Source organism: Peromyscus maniculatus, chromosome 4, assembly GCF_049852395.1.
Source record: "Peromyscus maniculatus bairdii isolate BWxNUB_F1_BW_parent chromosome 4, HU_Pman_BW_mat_3.1, whole genome shotgun sequence".
Classification (NCBI taxonomy): Eukaryota; Metazoa; Chordata; class Mammalia; order Rodentia; family Cricetidae; genus Peromyscus; species Peromyscus maniculatus.
In genome coordinates, this window is record NC_134855.1 from 146,253,630 (window position 1) to 146,269,690 (window position 16,061).

Consider the following 16,061-nt stretch of genomic DNA (forward strand, 5'->3'; position numbering starts at 1 on the left):
TGCCAACTTGGCTTTTCAACATGGTGCAGGTACTAATGAGTCATGCTTACCTTCCCAATTCTGGGAAGCACTATTAAGTGGCATGTAGCTGTGTTTTTAAGCCAACAGCTGTGTTCTCAATCCCATGGTCAGTGACTGGGAGAAACCTCCTTTACTGTGGGCCATGGGAGAAACTGCAGAAATCTGCCATGCTGCTTAGCTCATGGTGGCTGGCAGACAGCTCCATGTCACAGGCAGCTATTGGGAGACACATCTCTGCACTGCTGCTGGCACGAGACTGTGAGACTAGGAAGCCCAGTGTGGCTCCATTTCTGTGCATTCAGAATCTTTTTTAAGCCTTCTCAGGTCTATGTGGATCAATGCCCAATGGTGGGCACCACCTGGTAGTGTTATTCTGGTTAAAATATCGTGGCTGGAGAGGTCATGGGCCTAGGCTAAGACCTGCTATTGTTATTTTGCTAAATAGTCATAGTCATGTTGCCTCCCAAATATTTATGTTCATACCCATATAGGCTACTCTCAGCCTTGGTCAAAGAAGCTTTTTTTTTTTTTTTTTTTTTTTTTTTTTTTTTTTTGTAGTAGGCAACAATCAGTGCAAATATGTGTACCTAGTCAAAGTCCTGAGACTAACAGAATGGGTGTTTAGGCTTAACTTGGACATCTTTATCAAATTCCCACCATTACCAGGGCTCAGAGAACATCAAGTAAGAGCAAGCAGAAAGAATGCAAGAGTCTGAGGATGGAGAGAGCTCTGTGAAATGCCGTCTGCTGCACATTGCCTTGCTATCACATTCATGATCTCATAGTGGCTATGGTTACAGGCACAAGACCTGTATAATATCAAGCCAGACAAAATCCAGGCAGAGACGGGAAGTTTTCTCCACTCTTACTGATGAGATACCGACTGATGATAGCTCCCAAGGGAGGGACACTCATTCTTTTTTGAAGGTATGGCCACTGGTAGGTTTCCTACTCTCTGGTGAGTGGCCGCACATCTCTGCACTCATAGGAAGCACTAGTCAGATTAATTGAAGACAGGAAGTTAGTAGGAGGTGTGTTTAGAAAGATATGAGGGGAAGTTTGAAAAGGGGGAAAATAAGGAAATATGATTATATTTTACTAAATACTTGTATAAACTTTTCAAGAATAAAGAAAAATTTTTTTAATGATCTCATATGTACAGCCCCAAGAACCACACTGACCATGTCTAATTTGTGGAAGAATATTATCATATTTCTGTTGTGAATTCCTATGAAGATTGCAGAAGGACTGGCTTCTTGCAACAGACAAGGTATGAACGTGTCTATTATGTTCACTATGCTATGTTAGTTTAGTGAACTTGGGAATGTGGCTACAAGTGCAGTCAGCATCCAATAAATAAAGGATAAATGGACTCCATTTTACACTTGATATTTAGACTTTTTGACTGTGGTTGTGGATCCTTTGAGAGAAGTAAAGGTTCCAATCTTGTAAACATTTAAACAGAGAAAGACGAGCAAAGAAAGCTGATAGCAAATAGGTGGACCACTGATGTGCTGCTGCAATTCTGTAAATGTGACTGTCTGTGACTTGCCCGAGATTACAAGGTTAGAAAATGGCAGACTTGGAATTAGGACCAACATCCCCAGTAGCTATGCTAGTTCCATAGTGCCTTGGCAACAGGGGACAGACCCCTGCCAGGATGCAGGCACTCCAGAAGAAGAAGCAATTCTTCACAGCTAGCCCTCTGCAACAGGTAAGGCTTGCTTCTTGCTCTACACTACTGATAACTAGTCCACCCCACACACTTGAATTATTACTATTAATTCGGAGCTTCAGGGAAACCACCGTTTTCTATGCCAGAAATACTGCAAATCATTACAAGCTGATGAAGGGATGGACACTGATCAGAGGTAGCTGGCTAATAAGCCATTCCTTACTCCCATGTCACATGAAAAGCAAGAACAAACCATGAAGAATAAGATACTTGGGCACACACACCAGCCCCACAGACTGCTAGGTTAGCTCCCAGGTGGGACTGGCAAGTGCTTTGTTAGAAGCAACTGAAATGCTGATACAACTGTTTCTGAAACAAAAGACCTGCCTGGCATTGCCTACCCAAGACCAAGACAGCAGTCCCCCACCCTTTATAGCCAGTCACAGGTATCGCTGAATAACTCTTGAGTGTGTATAGTAATGAACTGTTGCTGAGACCATCTTCCCAGCTCTCTGTTCCAACAGTGGCTTAGCGGGAAGAGATCTGATCATTCCTGGCAGGTCTGCACTCTAAGTAAGGCATGAAATAACAAGTAAGTACATTTGCAGCAAAGACTCCCAAGTGGCTTTGCTTTTGTTGATAATGCTCAGTCAAGTCCCTTGGTAAAAATCTCTTCTCCTTACAACCACTCAGGAAATAACACCTTTAAAATCAGGAAAGCTCATCAGAGCAAAAGTTAGAGGGGACATGAGAGGGGATCTCTACTCCACACTACTTGAAATAATGCCCATCAACCAGAGAGCAGTTGTGCAAAAAGCCCTAAAGAGAAGTTTATAAACATGCAGATGAACATCCACCCAGCAATGACTTATGTGTCAGGGACCAGTCTGGAAGGGTCCTAGAACAACAGAGGTAGAAGCAGACATAAACGAAACAGCTAGCTGGTTCAGAGACCCTTCACAAAGAAACCAAATGTCCCTGGGGGTCTGTGCAAGCTGGGGAGATTGCTAAGGAATGAGGTTGGAATGGGCAGACTTCCAAACACAGACAATATGTGTGGTCAACTATAATCAAACAGGATGTATGTGAAGTTCTGAGCATAATGGACCAGGGGCCTCATCACTGACAAGAGACACCCAGATCCAACAGGGAATTATAATGTAGAGGAGAAACTAGGGCAGATATCCAGGGCCAGGGACACAGGAAGACCAGGGCTCAGGATGCGACTAAAGTAAATAATTAATATGTTTAATGGGACAATATCTTTTTCAATTTACATTAAGACAAAAGACACAAATCTTCAAGGGCAATGGACTTTTACTCTAGAACACTTATGTACACACACTCAAGTCAATGCACAGTGTGTTTCTAAGTGTAGTGCTGTCCCAACTTCATTTCTGTTGCTGTGATGAATTACCCTGAAAAAAAGCAGAGAAGAAGGGCTTATTTGGCTTACAGCTCCAGGTTACAGCCCATCACTGGAGGAAAATTAGGACAAGAACTTCAAACAACTAATTGCATTATATCCAAAGTCAAGAGAAGAAAGAAAGAGCCTTGCTTGCTCGCTTGCTCACTTGCTCGCTTGCTTGCTTGCTTGCCTGTGTTCAACCCAGTCTATCCACTCTTATATAGCTCAGGATCCCCTGCCTTGGGGATGATGTCACTCACTGTGAGCCGGATCGTCCCCTATCAATTAACTTACAGACAATCCCCCACATACATGCCCACAGGCCAAGCTGATGCAGACAGTTCTTCATCAAGGCTCTCTTCTAGTTATATCAGGTTGACAGTTGGAGCTAACCAGCACCAGCACCTTTTCTCAGGCTTCCCACCTTCCTTCACAATCACAGGGAACCACAATACAGACTCCCACCGTTGACTCCTCTTCACTGCTTATTTTTAAACTTCACAGAAATGTAATCACTTGCTATTTATATAGTCTCCTGAGCCTGACTTTTTAATTTACTTCCTTTTATTGTGTGTGCCAAGTGTGTGTTCATATGCATGTGTGTGAATGTGGGCATGCACATGCCACAGGACCTGTCTGGAGGTCGGAGAACAACCTCACATATTGGTCCTTATCTTTCAACCTTGTTTCAGACATGGTCCCCCGCTTCACTGCTGCTTACACCAGGCTAGCTAGCCTATGAGCTACTGGATATGCTCCTGTCTCCACCTTCCATTTTATGTAGGTGTGTTTGGATTATAGAGACTTGCCTTACTGCGTCCAGCTTTTCGTTGAGTTCTGGGAATCTGACCTCAGGACGTGAAGCTTGTGTAGCAAGCACTTCTACCCAGTGAGCCCCATCCCCAGCACCTTGGACCTTATTTCTTAAATTCAGTACACATTGGACACCCTTTTATCACATCTGTAAATATCACTATTCTATTTTTCTTTATAGCTGATTAAAATTCCATTGTGTACAGATGCCACACTTTCTCCATCCGTTCATTGGTGAGGTACATCTAGACTGATTCTATGTCCTGACTACTGTGAACATAACAGCAATAAACATGATGCACAAGGGACTGTGTGGTATGTTGTTGACTTAGACACCTTGGCCCCAGAGTGGTAGAGTGGTCATATATTAAGTTCTATTTTTATTTTTTGAGGCACCTCCACACTGATTTTCACAGTAATTGCACCCATTTTCATTCCCATAGCTGTGTTCTTTTTCCCCACATGCTCACCAGCATGCACGGTCATCGGTCTTCTTGGTGATCACCATTCTGACTCGATAGTGAGCAGTTAACATCAAAAAGCCCTCCATCTGCTTCTCTGGTGTTTGGGCTAGAACATAAAAGTTTTTGTTGTTTTGTTTTGTTTTGCTTTGTTTCCAAAGCCTTTTTGGTCTATGCCTGCTGTCATTTCTAGATCGCCAGGTTCTTTAGCTCCAACTATGGAGTGTCTAAGGCTAAAAGGAAACCCAAGGAACTTTCCAATGAGCCATTCCCCATGTTCCAAGGTCCCCAGCTTATCCACCACCATCTCTTCACTCTCCAGCCTTCCGATGTTAATATGTATATAAATATGAAATAGAGAGAAATACATATAAATTCATCTTCTCAATAGGAGGGGCCTGAGTTTGGTGGGATTTTTTTTCTTTTTAAAATTTTTATTTATTCATTTTTATGTGTATGAGTAATTTTGCCTATATGTATGTCTATGTACCACATGTGTGCCTGGTGCCCTTGGAGGTCAGAAAAGGGAATTGGATCCCCTGAGACTAGAGTTACAAATAGTTGTGAGCTCCCATGTGGGTGTTGGGAATCAAACCTGGGTCCTTTAGAAGAGCAGCTAGTGCTCTTAACCACTGAGCTATCCTTACAGCCATTTAGGTGGGGTTTTCCCTTAATTATTTCTTGTGGTTGGGTATGAGTGTGTATACACAATGTGTGTGTGAGGGTGGTTTTGCCTATGCCACAGCACCCATGTGACATACTTTGGGGGAGTTGCTTCTCTTCTACATGGGTTCAATAGATCAAGCTTTCATGGTAAGCACTTTGACCTACTGAACCAACTCACTGACCCTGCATTCAATTCTTAAGAAGTGTTACTGTTTTCCCAGACAGGAAAAAACAAGTTACAAGACTATCAGCCTTCTCCTTTCCCAGACCCTCAATTTTGAGAACTAAAGATCTTAGCAGCTCAGTGGGATGCCATCCACATGATGGGGAAGTTAAGACTGAGAGCCCTGTCTCACAGGTAGAGGCTGGGATAGATCTTGCTCTCCTGAGACTCAAAGTACGTGCTTGGCACTCATGTCCATTAACTACTCTCCCAACCCATAGGAGCCCCTGTCAAGGGTAGCCTCTCCATGAACTTGAACTTCAACCTGTTGCCCTAAGCCTCCACTCCCATCAGGTTTATAACCTTCCTTTTAAGGGCAGGCCTTTATTCTGGAACCTAGAGTTACCAGGTTTTTCCTGGACTAAATGGCAGGCACAGTCCTGGTTCATAGTCTGAACACAAACTCTGACTCCATTAATGTTTTGCTCTCAAGTCTTAAACCTGAATGGTGCCCACAGAACCTCAGGATGCTTGGACACCATCAATACATGTGTCTTGAACTCATCACATCTGCCTCATCCTTTCACTTACATCAGTCCAGTCTCTCCTAGACTCATCTGCTTTGAAGCACACACATCCAAACATCATCATTCATCCCCTAACACTTGGAATGGATACTTTTTCTTCTCTTAGTTTCCTAGTCTGTGAAATGGAACAAATGTGCTTTCCTCAGACATTTGTTAGAATGATTAATTGGTAGAACATATAGGCAGCCCTTACCAAGACACACATAAAGATTAAAATGTGTAACTTCACTAACAACCAGGATATACAAATTAATGAGCCAATGATATATCAACCTAGCAAATAACAGAACGGTTGTCATTATCGATTTTAGGAAAGGCTTTCTCCTACATTGTAGTAGAGATAGATGATAGTAAAGTGGTGTTTTATGAGAATTTGGTAGTATCTGCTAGAAAATGTATGTACAAGCTCATTGATCTAGTGATTTTAATTACAGGAATCTATCCTCCAAAAAAAATAATTGCACACGTGCAAAAAAAGGCTGACTGTACAAGATGCTGATTGCAGCATTGTTCAAAATAGTGAAAAAATAGAAAAAACCTAAATGGTTGTCAATAGAGACAGCTAAACAGACTGTGTTGTATTCATCTGACAGAGAAGCTATACAGCAATGAAAAGAATATGGGCAATCTGTGCACATGACCATAAATATATGCTCATGACCCTCTGGAAAGGAAAAATCAAGTCAAAGGTGGGATACTATTTATACTTTTAAGCCATAAAACAGAATTATACTTTCAACCTCTCCCCTCCACCCATCTCTCTCTCTCTCTCTCTCTCTCTCTCTCTCTCTCTCTCTCTCTCTCTCTCTCTCTCTCTCTCTCTCCACCTCATAGAAAAACTGAAAGGAATAAGTACCAGAGGTGAGGAGAAGGAGCCTGGGGTGAGGATTAGAGATTAGACTAAACCTGAACCTAATTTGTATCGTTTTATTTTTATCTGTTTTATTTTTTTAAGGGGAGTTTAGTGGTGTGATTCAAAATGAATAAATAGTTCCAATATTAGTTTCTAATTTGACAGATAGACCACAGTAACATGAGTTGTTAACAATTATAGAAAATTGGATGACAATTATACAAGAATTCTCTCTACTCTGTTTGCAACTTTTCTGTAAATCTAAAATTATTGCAAAATAAAAAGCGTTATTATAAAATGGTGAAGACAACTGAAATACAAAACAAGAAAGGATTTATTATTATTATTACTATTATTATTGGAATCTCAGTTTCTTTTCCTGTTGCTGTGATAAAATCCTTTGATTTGAACAACTTAAGGACCAAAGGACTCACAGTTCAAAGTGCAGTCCATCACTGCAGGGAAGTCAAGGCAGCATAAGCTTGCAGCAGCTGGTCATGTGACATCCACAGTCAAGAAAGGACAGGATGAATGCAGACTAATGTTAAGCTCACTTTCTCCGTTTATACAGTCCAGAAAGCCTGGCTTAGGGAATAGTCCCACCTAGAGTGGGAGGATCTTTCCACTTCAATTAATGGAGCCAAGATTGTCTCCCACAGGCATACAAAGTCCATCTCCCAGGTGATCCTAGATTCTGTTGACAGTTAACAATTAACTATCACAATAGAATTCATGTAGCTACAAAATATAAATCAGCTAAATTATAGTCTTCCATGTGTTGATCTCCAAAATATACAGACAGGAGAAATAAAGAACAATGCATGTGGTCCTAATTATGCACAAAAGAAAATAGAGCCTATGGATATGCCTAACATCTAAATGATTGTAAAACAGCAAGAAAGTCCGTATCATAAACCAAGCAGACTTGTAAAGGGTCACATAGTAAGCACTTTAGACTTGAGAACCACAAAGTACATGTCACAATGATTCATTTCTGCCGCTGTAGCATGAAAGCAGCCTCAGCACACAACTGACAGGATGTGACTAAAGTTCAAATAAAACTTTATTTATAGAAATAACCTCCAGGAGGCCTGGGGAGATGGCTCAGTGGGTTAAGCGGGAGGACCTGAGCTCAAAGGAGCCCGTGTAAAAGCTGGACTTGGTAGCATATATCTGTAACCCCAGTCCTCCTGCATAGACCCAGCTATCAGTGACAGAAGAATCCTTGCAAGCACCCTGCCAGGTCCCCAAGGGGCAGGCCAGGTATGCCTGAATGCCAACACCAGCTTGCCCGGCATATGCAGCAGCCAATAATGAAGTCCCTCTCAAATAAGGTAGAAGGAAAGGGCCAACATTCAGGGTTATCCTTGACTCCACATTCGTGCGGTGGCATGCATACATCCACCTAATAGGAACGCAGTAAGCTAGATCAAGCTGAATTGAAAAGTTAAAGACCAGATTTATTCTGAGCAAAGCAACTCCCAGGTAAGTCCTCTAGCCCCCGGGGACAGGAAAAAAATCGCGTGGCAGAACTAAAGGAGGGCGCTTATGTAACCTGTAGTCAAGGGGTGATGACTTATCCTCCATAAAATGGGTTTATGCCAATTATAACTCTCTGAATGAGGATTGAGCCGCTGACAACTTCAGAGGAGGAGCCGTCGCCCATGCCAAGAATGTGGAACTGGGCTTTTTGGCAGTTTTTCTCTGTTGGCGATTCTGAGAGGGCAGGGTTTGGAGAGGCGGGGATGGGGCTTTGTCAGCCGAACACCACCCGAAACTGCAAACCCCACGATAGATTTAGCTAGTGGCCCGTAGTTTTCCAACATCTGTTAGAACAAAAAGTGGACTGTTTTCTGCTAGAAATTATTTATCCAAGGAAACGTTACCTCTATGAAAAATAACATTAATAAGCAATGATCTACCGCAGTACCTGGAGCAGAGCGGTGTTTAATGGCGTTTTCTTCCTATCCCCTCCATTCACCACTGTCCTGCAGCTGAAATCCCAGCACGCCTACGTGGTTAACCTGCCAGGTTGTGACAATTACCGTTCCAAGCGACCCAGGGTGCCATTCCATTTTCAGATTATGAGCCAGCTGCCGGGGAGGGAAATAAGCCTATACAGCAGGTGCTGGAACTTGCCACTGAAATAAACTCTGATGCCCTTCTTTGCTTCCAGCTCCTGCAGAGGCCTCCCAGGGGGGCTCAGCCAGGTACAGGAATCTTCCAGAAATCATTGGACCCTCTCAGGAAGAACCTCAGAGGGTTATGTTAATTAGCAAACAGGCTGAGTGACAGGCTCCAGAATACTTTGCAAATGGCTTTCTCCCAGAGCTTATTAGGGGACTTATTAACAGTACAACAGTACATTACATTTTTGAAATCCTGATCTAAGCAGAAAATTAAAATTATTTGCTAAATGACCTAATAGAATTGAATAAAATATGTAGGGGGAAAAAATGAAGAAACTGCAATAGATCACCCTGCAGAATTTGGCTTTAAAAAAAAAAAAAAAAAAAACAAAACAAAAAAAAACGTAGCTGACTCCTGTCACTGAAACGCAGCAGTGTGCTCTTTGTCCACACTTTGGTGGGCCTCTCTAATGACTCAGACTCACCAATGTACCTATAGAATGGCAAGAACGGCCAGCATCGGGCTGATAACTAGAGTCCATTTTCCAGGTTTAAATCCCAGAGCCACCTGAACCTCCCACAAGTACACAACAACTGCCAGTCCCCTGTTCAGACCTCCCCCACCCTCTGTTCATTCCTCTACTTCCAACACTATCCACCTGATTCTTGTCTCCTGACTACCTTCTCAGCCCAGTCTTCACAATTCCTACCCAAGTGTTCCTTAGGAAATGCAAGTCTGTTTTTGTCACACTTCTTAGAAAATGTTCAGGAGCACCCCAATGCTCAAAGACCCAAACTCCATAGAAATAATCCTCAAACTGTAGCCTCTGGACCAGCAGCATCACTGGGGCATTGTCAGAAATGCAAATTTCCAGGCCTCACCCATGCGTCCTAAGCCAGAAGGCCTGTGGGTAGGACCCAGACTCTAGTCTCCGCAGCCCTCCTAGGCAGTGATTCCCATGCAGGCTCACGTTGAGGAGCCGTTGCCTGGTGTAGAAGAAATGGTCCGGTCTGACCTTCATTTGCCATCATTGGTGGTAGCTACCTGCACTTGCACCAGCCCTCACTCCACCGTCCCTCAACAACACAGCTTTCTGACTGTCTAAAGCAAACCGAAGACCTGCACCTGTCTGCTCTTTCTGCTGGGATACCTCCCCCTTGCCTGGTAAGTACCAAGTCGTCAACACTCCAACATGACAGGATCCTTTATTTTCCCATTTGAAGGGCCTACTTTGTTTACAACCACCTGTGAGGAGGGTTAATGTTGACTGTCAACTTGATAGGATCTAGGATCTCCTAGAAGACAAGTCTCTCTAGGGAATTATCTAGAGCAGGTTAATTGAGATGGGAAGACCCAATCTAACTTCCAGAATAAATGGAAAGGAGAAAGGATCTGGGCACCAGCTTTGATTTACTTCTGCTTCCTGACTGTGGGTGCGATGTGATCAGCCATGCCTTTTGCTCCACGCCTTCTCCATCAGGATGGAGGATACCCCTGAACTGTGAGCTCAAACGAACCCTTCTTTCTTAACTCGCTTCTCATCAGACATGTGTCATAGCTGCAGGACAGGTTACTGAACTGGCACATAGTCCCAGACCTAGCTCTTCAACCACTCTGAGAATACCTTTTCCTACGAGGTCTTGGGAGTAAAGACCTCCTCACCAGTCCTCACTTAACTTCCTGTTGTCTGTTTAGACTGGATTCCTTATTAACTGAGGGACTGAGGCCAAAATGACATCTTTCAAAGACTGAACCTGGGTCAGAATCTGTTTTTAAATTAGTGCTTAAAAATACTTGCTTATCAATGAATTCTATCAGAATGGATGTGTGGGGAAAGTTGCTAAAACTAACGCAGTTCATTGATTCATTTAATTGTACATGCTTCCAAAGAAACAAAGCTATTCAAAACATCCCCATTCTCCACCCACCCCCATCCATGGAATGGTAATACTTTGACACTGTACCTTGCCTACAAATGATCAAACTGGCATTGTTTTTAGCATAAACTAACAGTTTACTTAGCTGGAAAAAATGTGAGAGCAGAGGTATTGCCAACCAGCCTAGGCAGAGTTTGCAGCAGCCAGCAGAGGCCCAGATGTTCAGCAGCCATCCCTTCTGGGCATGTGAGACCCAGGTGATGTACTTATCAACACAGGACATATCTGAAGCCATTCAGCTTAACAAGAATCAAAATCAACTCTAACAGGCAGCAGCTAGGGCCACTTAACTCATCTCATTTGGAAATTAATACCTTTCCAGGGGGACACAGGCGTGACAAATCTCAAAGCCTTTGAAACAATAGCAGCATAGACTCTAAAGCTCTGGGAGATACTTGTATTTAGTCTTTCCTTTTGCTAAAATCAGGAGCTTTGTAAATTCCTATTGCAAATGTAGACAAGAGGATGCATTGAATGCCTTCTGATTACTCCTTGGCTCCCATCCCTGATATTTCTTTGGATAAATTCAGAATAAACAAAGGAGAATGGACCATCTTCATTCACTTAGTGGCTTTTTTTTTTTTGTGTGTGTGTGTGTGTGTGTGTGTGTGTGTGTGTGTGTGTGTTTCAGGCACTGTGAGTGAAAGGAAGTTCCCCCATCTTTGTGAGATTTGTGATCTAGTATAAAGGTCAAGCCTCAGACTATAAGGAACACCTGAACTGTCACCATTTGGGGAGGTGGTGTGCAACCCACTGCTAACAGTATTTTCACACTTTTAAATTGTTGGGGGAAAACGATTGAAAGAAGAATTTCTGATACATTAAGATTATGTGGAATTCACATTTCAGGGTCCATAAATACAGTTTTGTTGGAAGACAGCCGTGTTCATTCATCTACAGACACACACACACATACATACACACACACACACACACACACACACACACATACCTTGGCTGCTTTTACATAATGACAGAGTTGAACATTTATAATGGAGAGACAGCAGACACAGAAGCTGTTCCTGCCTGGCCCCTTATAGAAAGTTTCCCACCCCTGGGATGTTAGTGAGTGGGAACGGGTGTAAGAGGGCAGAGCTGGCCCTCACTGTGGAAGAGCCCCTTTCTAACCAGCAGATGGGCAGGGCGCTGTGCTCACTTTTCAGCCAAAGCATTGCTGACTGTTGCTTCGAAGCTTGAACCTGACTTTGCCATTGGAAACCACTCCCTTCCTGCCCCTCTGCTAATCAACAATTGACCTCCACTTCCCTCAGCCAAGCAGATCCCCATATATTTTGATTAAGATCCCAGTAACCAAAGGACACTTTGGACACTTTCAGGGAGCACCATTCACTTGCCCTTTCATCTCTGGGGTCCTATGGCATTGGTAATGATGTCACTTAGCATTTAGTTGCTAAGTGTTCTGTCTTTTTTAAATGTGTTCTAGTAACTGTTTTCTATATTTTACTAAAAATAGGATGTACAGTTTCCTGGTTTTTTTAGTTGTATGTATGAGGAAGAGCAATGATTGGAATAAGATGTCATCCTAGGTAGGAAGAACTCAATCCATGATGTGTCCTTGCCAACTAACAATGGTTTTCTAATCTCCCCTATGTTGGTTCTGTGGCTCTGAAATGGAAGTGACAGGTCCCTTTTCACTGGTGTGTTTAAGGACGTCTTAGCTTCTCTTCCTGACAAAAGCAACTTAAAGGAGAAAGGGTTTATTTTGGGTATAGTCATGTCAAGGAACTACCACAGCTGGAGCTTGAGGCGGCTGGTCACATCACAGCCACAGTCAGGAAGCAAGGAATAATAAATGCTGCTACTCACCTCCCCTTCTTCATTTTATTCAGTCCAGGACCTACCCAGGCAATGAAATGGTGCCATTCACATTCAAAAAGGGTCTTCCTTCCACAGCTAACCTAACTGAGGGAATCCCAGGGTGTAATGACACACAACTTTAATCCCAGCACTGGGGAGGCAGAGGTAGGCGGATCTCTGTGAGTTCCAAGTCAGCCTGGTCTACAAAGTGAGTTCCGGATCAGCCAAGGCTATATAGTGAAAAATCCCTCACATGCAGGCCAACAGGCTCTTTTCCTAGATGATTCTAGGTCCTGTCAATCTGACAAACAATACAGACTGTCACAAAGGATTTCATAAGAATCAAGGATTCTCAGCCTGAAAGGCTAGTCAAAGTAAAGGCAGCTTGGCTGTGTTTTGGAGATTCTGGCTCAGCTGTTAATTAACAATGGTTATCTGGGTTGTTATAGTTTTGTGCATGGAGAATAAAATTCTTGTTACTAGGCAAGACCTGAGAATTTGCCCTTGCTGTCTGTGATGGCGTACAAGGATGCATTGTAATTTCCTTATAAAGAAAGGGTGATGGTGGCGGTAATGACAGTGATGATGGTGAGGACATCTGAGAGTGGAGATATAATGTCCTTAGGACTTAAATTTTACATCACATGTAAGTTATTCTATTTCAAATTCATTCAGACCCTGGGAAGAGGGGATGCTTTCTACATAACCACATGAAAAAACGAAATGAGTGTGCTTAATTCTGTCACACGAGTCAGGAACAATTTTACTAGCAGGAAATATGACTATATTATGTGCATGCAGGTTTCTGCATCTCAGAAAAATAACAATACATAAAACACTTCTTTAAAAATTCACATTTTTTAAAATTTCCCATTAATATTTATCGTTCTCTCATTTGAGGCTGAGTTTAAAGAAGATTTATGGGAGGAAAACGTCAGGAGAGAGAAAGTTGCATCTTGGGATCTTGATATTATTGATGGGCAAAGGAAAGACCACTGTGGTGTGCTTCAGCGTTCCCTGGGAGCACAGTGTGAGGGGCAGCGGTGCAGCATCGTTGTCAAACTGTGTTACTAGATGAGCTCTGTGACCCAGGCATTGGGTCAGGTCACTGTGGCATGCTCTACCACACTGCAAGAGGGTGGGCCACAGGCCAGTGCGTGCGTGCGTGCGTGCGTGCGTGCATGCATGCATGAGAGAGAGAGAGAGAGAGAGAGAGAGAGAGAGAGAGGGAGGGAGGGAGGGAGGGAGGGAGGGAGGGAGGGAGGGAGGGAGGGAGAGGGAGAGGGAGAGGGAGAAGGAGGAGAGGGAGAGGGAGAGGGAGAGGTATGCAAGGATGCAAGGATGCCTGTGTGTGTGTTCCTGTGTACATGTGTGAGGAGGCCAAAAGTCAATGTCAGGTACTATCTCCTATGGCTCACCATCCTTTTTTTTTTTTTTTTTTTTTTTTTTTTAATTGGACACAAAGTCTCTTGCTAAACCTAGAATAACTCAGGGATTCATCAAGAAAAGCTTAAAGGATGTTGCTTGTACTTAATAATTTCTCTTTCTGTCTAGCCCCTTTGTGTTGCTATAACAGAATACCCGAGACTCGGGATGTAGTGAATAATATAAAAAGGTTTCATTGCCTCACAGTCTTTGACACTGGCAGTCCAATCTGTATAACTCTGTCACACTGGTTGTTCAGCTGAGTCACAACATTAAAGGTAACAGCACATGGAGGCAGCATGTGTCACAGAGATCATGTGGCCAGAGAGGAGGCAAGAGAACTCGTCCAGGAGGCCAGATCAATTTGTGACAACTTGCCCTTTCACAAACCAATCCAGGATTTAAGACCCATGGACCCCATGCCTGACACTGCTCAGGAGACCAAAAACCTAAGACTACATAAGCCATGGACCTAGATGAAAATCAAATACTACCAATCTGCTAAAGGAACATAGCAATAAATAAATGTATCTTGACTACATTCTACTATGCTCACAGGTGAGTGTCTTGCTTGGCCATCATCAGAAACATTTCCTCCTGCGGTAGATGGGAACAAATACAGGTACCCACAACTCCACAATGTGCAGAGAGTGAGAGACCTCGGGACACTCAGTCCTCAGCAGGATGTCTCCATCAAATCCCCTCAGGGCATAGAGAACTTGATGGAAGAGGAGGCATAGAGAGTATAAGAGCGGGGATGGATGATACCAAGCAAACAAGGCCTTCTAAAAGCAACAGGTGCACACATGAAATCAAAGAGACTGTGGGGCATGCACAGGGGCTGCACAAATCTAAGCCAGACAGGGTCCCAGAGCTGAGAGGGGCCCATCCCAAACCTAGAACCTATCTCCAATTGATAAATATTCACAAAGGAAAAACTAGTTCCCTCCAACAGAGTCTCACTGGCTTCACAAACATTCTTAAGGGAGTATACTCCATGCACAGCGGTGGATGACCAAAACAAAATCAACTCAGTGATATTTTTGGAAAGTTTTTGTCTCATAGCACCTTGTCTAGACTTTCTATTAACCTTACAGTTGTTCTGCTTATATAATACGGTTTCCAATTTTGTGTTTTCATGGGACTTCTGTGGATACAAGTGAGTATATCTCTGCATCTATGTGTTTCTTGTGATTTTTCTTTGGCTCTTTTTTCTGTTTTCTGTTTTTTGGGTTTTTTTTTTTTTTTGGTTTGTTTGTATACTTTTCTGGTTTGTTTGGGATTTGAGTATTTTGTTTGTTTGGTTGGTTGGTTGGTTGGTTTTTTTAGTTGCCTGTTTTCTAATAAGAGAGAGAGAAAGAAAAAGTGTGGATTTGGATGGGTGGGGAAGTGCGGATGATCTGAGAAGACTGGGGGAGGGGAAACTGTGATCAGAATATATTACATAAAAAAAGTGTATTTTCAACAAAAATTAAAATTATAAAAAGAAAGAAAGAAAACCAATTCATTGTGTAAAAAAAAAAAAAAAAAAAAGATATTAATCCCCTCCTAAAGACCTTTCACTTCCCTTAAAAGCCTCCACCCCAGAGCACTAAACCTTCAGCATGGGTTTAAGGGGATAAGCCAAACTCACACCACAGTATCTTCACACACACACACACACACACACACACACACACACACACACACACCGGAATCACTCAGCCTCAGCATGTCATTGGTTCCCAACAGGACATGACTGGTACATGATTCTTAAGCCCCAAACCCCATAATGCCTCTGTAACTTTTCCATGGGAGCAATAACACAGTGAGTACAAACACCTAACAAGTATGTTTATTAAGTAATTAAACCCAAACAATTTCATAAGTCCTGACTTTATGTCCTAACATAACTGAATTAATAGCGGATTTGACAAAGAATGTGCCCTTTTGAAAGAAAAATATTTTTAAGTTATTCTCAAATAACTAACCACTTCTAAGCCTTTGGCTATGATCAAGTATAGAATCAAATAACTACGATCATTTATTAATGTGTGGACCTGTTGGGTACTGTGAACTTCTCAAATCTTACAATCAGATTGATAGAGGAACACTTATTACCTGT